This window comes from Acomys russatus, chromosome X, assembly GCF_903995435.1.
Source record: "Acomys russatus chromosome X, mAcoRus1.1, whole genome shotgun sequence".
NCBI classification, from domain to species: domain Eukaryota; kingdom Metazoa; phylum Chordata; class Mammalia; order Rodentia; family Muridae; genus Acomys; species Acomys russatus.
Genome location: NC_067169.1, coordinates 61,508,856 through 61,514,447, shown reverse-complemented (window position 1 = coordinate 61,514,447; position 5,592 = coordinate 61,508,856).

Below are 5,592 nucleotides of genomic sequence, written 5' to 3'. Positions count from 1 at the left end.
GTCCTGATTTCTTCCAATGATGAACAGTGATATGAAAGCATAAGCCAAATATACCCTTTCTTCCTCAAGTTGCTTTGGTCATAGTGTTTTGTAGAATGACTATTAATAGTTAATAATGATTTATATTATTAGTAAAGCAGTGGTACTCCCTAACTAGCTATATACCCAAATAACCACAGAGAGACTAGGATTTATTTAATTAACCTAGAGAGTAATACTGATAAATAATTGAAAGTGGGAGGGAGGGAGGAATGGGAGGATACAAGGGATGGGATAACAATTGAGACGTAATATGAATAAACTAATTAAAAAAGAAAATACAGTTCAATGAAGTCAACTAAACAATTATAAACTGTCAATGATTCAATTAAAGTAATACACAAGATATTTTTAAAAAATTGCTCCATCCTAAACCTCCAAGCTAGAATAGCTTCCTCCCATTCAGATTTCCCACATTATACTTGCCTTTTAATTACATCCTAGGTCCGGTCCAGTTCATTTCTTCTGGTGCTTCCTGGTCCTCTCCTCATGGCTCCATCTCACTTCCTCTCTCTTTCTCCTCCCCTCACTGAACCTGGACTTCCCACCCTATTCTCTGTATTGCTCAGCATTGGCTGGTTGGCTTTTTTATTAGCAATACAGAGAACAAATGGTGAGCATGTTTACATAAACTTGAGATTGGAGATACTCATAATAAACATCACAATGCAATGTCTGGATTAAAACCAGATAGTGAGGTAGAGAAGTCAGCATTTGAATAAACAAGGGGAAACTGTATTCAGTCCACAAAAACATCACAGCAACAGTGTTTCAACACTGTAATAGTAACCCTAACTAGGACACTCACCAAGTTTTTAAAATTAAATTTAATTACTTTTTTATGCTTTGGGATTCCTTACTCTTTCTCTTAAGCTCACTCTTCCCACCATGTGGTTCTCTGGTGCTTTATGATGTACCTCCATGGTGGTGTGTCAAATGGCTTTTTCCGTTTACTTCTTAATCCTCAGACTCAGGGAAGCTGCTGAGATACACAGCTTTTCTGCCCTGTGGTTATCTCTTTTCTTTTTTAAATTTTATATGGGTCTATTTTATTCTATTGTATGAGTATTTTGCCTGTATGCACTTCTTTTTAAATTTTTTATTATTTAATTTATTCAGATTACATCTCAATTGTTTTCCCCTCACTTATATCCATCCATTTCTCCCTGCTTCCCACTTTCACCCTATTCCCTTTATTTCTTTTAAAATAATATAAATGTCAAGGTAGAAAAAAAATAACTCCACTAAAATCCATAAAAAGTCACATAGGTCTTGATTTAAAAATTGTACTTAGATTCATATTAAATACGAGATTCCCTGTACCAGAAAAAAGACTGCCTTTTCAAAAGGTTAAATAGAAACAAAACTGTGACTTGATTTCTTCTCTGATTTTATATAAGGATTTTATTCTAAGGAATTTTGTTTTTCTGGAAGAAAATATTCTTCGGGATCTCTTGTATTAACGGGTCTTTCTGTGTCAATACTTTATTTATAGGTAATTTTGAGAGTGACATTTTCTAAAAATGAAGAAATCACGATCACTAATTACTGATATAGTAGCTTTTTATTACTTGTCTTATTTCATTTTCCAACAACACTGTGCACAAGTTTATGGATAGATTTGTTCTTTTTTTTTTTTTTACCATTATATTATCCAGTGTCTATTTTGTGTAGTGCATGCTACATGATTATTGCTTAACTGCATATTCAATAAAATTAATGTATGTCACAGACATCCCTACTTAAGTTTTCTGAAGTCATTTTTTGCTCAATGAAACATTACTAAATGAACACTGATGCTCATTTGTTGGTTCGTTAGACTGAGTTTATCCCACATAAATAATGTCTCATAAATTGCAAAAATATACTGTTAGACTAAAATTAGAAGATAGTTTGATTTTGCCTTATTTATCATCAATGCTTCATCATCATAATATAGTTTAAACTTAAAATTGTTTGACACATATACATAAGTCAGCATACAAATATTTTCTCAACATATATTAAAGTAACCAGTGTGATTTTAGGGTTATTGTTAAACATAGTGTCGTCTCTGATGTGCTCGAAGTGTCCTAAAACAAGAACTTCAACAGGATTATTTTGAAGTTGGTGAGCAGGGAATAAAGAACTGTAGCACAGTTATAGCTAAAATCATGCATATGATAGAAGTTTGAGTTTCTCTGGTTTAGTTTAAACATAAATAGGTTGAGTAATAGGTTACTTGAGATATAAAGTACTCCATCAAATATGCTTGTCATTGCTTTTATTTTCTATGTTTTGTGGGGTATGGAGTAATTTCTCAAGTTTTCTTTATTAATTTTTCTATTTGTTTCTAATAACATACTATTGATACAGGATCTTCCTATGTAGTCCTGGGTGGTCTGAGATTCAGTGTATACCAAGCTGACCTCAAATTCACAGAGATCCTCCTGCTTCTCTCTCCCAAGTGTTGGGATTAAAAGCATACACCACAATGCTCAGCTTCATCTTTATTTACTTTTGAATTTCTGTTTTAGGCATGCTTCTATAGGAAATATTTTAAAAGAAAAAAACCAGACAACATTATTTGAATGCAGATGACACCATTTATTGGAATATAAATTTACATATGAAGTAGTTAAAGCAAAAGACAATTTCAATCCAGGAAGAAATATATTACTTTCACTATTGTGTCAAATATTTATTTTTCTAGCAGATTCACGTGCTAGAAAGAAGAGAAAATTTAAACATTTTTGCAATGCACCTTACACATCATTATTATGTATTGGAAAATAGTGAAGACAACACAATGGCATTAACCATCAATAAATTTTACCAGACACAAAATATTAACAAGGTTAACTGGCAGAAATATAGTATAAGAAAATGACATCAATCACAATTAGTATCACAATTTACTTGAGAAGAAAGAGAAACACCCGACACTTATAGATTACATAATTTAGAGTACAAGTCTCAACAAGATACAATACAAAATTGAAAATACTTAGGCAAAACACCATTATCCAAGAGTTGAAATTTAGTTTTCAATATGTAAGAAGGGGAGGATTGATATTTTTATTTCTGTAGCATCAAACAGTTCTGGTATTCTAGTTAATAAGATTTGTGAAGAATTTGTATTTGAATGAAGACAAACTGAATTTTGATGAGATTTTGTACATAAATGAAACAGGCAAAATATTTAAACAAACTAAGGTTTTCACTGTGTAAAGTAGAAGATTACCTGTTTTGTTTTATTCACAACTAATTTAGACATTAAAGTCATTGCTTGAAATCTCCTTATTTGTGTTTACCAACCTATCTGGGCAAGATTTGGTTTATTTGATAGGTATAGATTAAGTAGTATTAAAATTGAAATAAGATGTAAAATCATCCTCTGTGTAGCTAAGGAAAAAAATACACTGTGGTAGCAAAAACTGTCAATGATTAAATAAAAGTGCTGCTGCTGCTGTATAGATTTGTTTCCAGATGTTCTCTGGGTTTCAAATACATACAGAGGAGTATAAGCAAAACAAACAAACAAATAAAAAAGTGCCCACACCGTGTCACTATATTTGGACAAAAGTATCAGTTACTTCAAAGATACAGAATTAATTTTGTTTTTAGTTGTGAACATACTCCTAATAAATGTTTGTTGAGTTCTGCTACAGAAATAAGATTGATTTGGCAATTTAGTTTTTAAATCGATACAACCCCTTTGTAATATTTTTTATTTGAATTTTAAATTAGTAAGATATTAAAATACCTGTTGTGAATTTTACAAGGTTAGCATAATCTTATAGAATGAGCACCAGGAGTTCTATACTCTAGTGCTGTAATAATTCAACCCCTGAATAAATAAAAACATCACATCTATCTACACCACATTTTTTTAAAGATACAATACAGGCCAATTCACACACATCACATATATATTACGATATCACCTTGAATGGTACTTCGTTTAAACATATCACAATAAATATTTAGTAAACAAGAGAGAAGTCAAAAATGGCCAGCAAGTAATGGCAGTACACTTTTCACAAAATCAAATACAGCATCAGTGTAAAATGGACAATGTTTCACCATACTAGTGCACTTCACTGTCCTGCTTTTCTTTGAAAATAAAATCCAGTTGTTTCCTTCACTTTCAAAAGGTGGAAGTTTACATTCACAATATTTATTAAAGTCATAAGCATCATACCAGCTTTTGCTGATTTTAGACAGATTTGTTCTCTAGTCACTGGTGATAGGTGTAGAAAATGAGAAATACGGAGTCATTAACTTGAAACATAATGAGTGTACTAAGAACAAATTGAAACACTTTGAGTGCCTAATGAGTGTAAAGGCTGGGGAGGTATAATGTGTAGAGGTGGTTTGATTTTCTTTTACTGAAGTTTGATTATAGTGGGTGTTTCCAAATTGTTACTACTTTATGAAATTTTTCTTGTTTTTGAATCTCAGTCAGAACTGCACATGTATTAGCATTTTGTTGTACTGAAATGTTAGGGTTTAAGAAAGAAACTTTTGAAACTATTATTCTATAACTTTAAAACTCTCAAATATATTTGTATTTATTTTTGAATGACTAGGTATATTTATGGAGAAACTATGAATATTAGTTAATATCATCATGAGGATCTTCAAAAACATTGAGCATCTGGGTATTAGTAACTGTTGATATTTTTATCATAATTTAGAATTAACTGTAAGTTAAATGTCACTGCATTTTATAGTGAATTTTATTTTGAAGATGATCTTTTATCTTATTCTAATATATGTATAAGAATAAAGAAGTTGGTTTGTAGGTGAATATTAGTTGCTTAAGATAATGGAAATCTACTAAAGGCGAGTCATTTTAAAAATAAACTCTTAAAATATTATTTTAATAGCAAAAATATGCTCTAGGTAAATTCACAAAGTGCGTATTTTATTGTTTTTCATCAACATATTTTACAATTTAGATGAAGATATTGGTATTATATGTCCATTTATTTTTTTTAAAGAGCCTAAAAAAAGAATGGTTTTAAAATATGTAATAAAAGGAAAAATTGGAATCTTTAAAAGTCATGCAAAACAAAATTTCAAACTAAACAACACTTTAAATTCTATGTTGTATATGCTTTCATAATGTATGAAAGGCTAGTATAAGCCAGTTTATTTTAAATATCAAAGAATTTGGGTTTGGGGAGTATATGGCATTCTGGCCCCTACATTTTCACATCATCATCCCCACCTGGCTGTTTTAATCCTATGGATGTTGCAATTTGGGATATTGTCACATAATAAGGAAAATATACAACTTTTGGATTTTTATTTTTGTAAATCAACAAAGGTATCAAATGGAAAAATCTCACCATTCATGGTCTGTACCTTCATATTTGTTCCATTCTGATTCCTCAAAGTCAAAATGTGGGGAGAATTTATGATTAGTCCTGGAGTGGAGTTTAAGGGTCTAGGTTGGGGAGACTTGAGACAAGGGAGAGTAGGAGTTGAAATGAATCTTGGGAATAGGCTGAGGGAAATGACAATAAGTAGGGTAAAGTGAACATGGGGTCTACCATTGTGGAATTA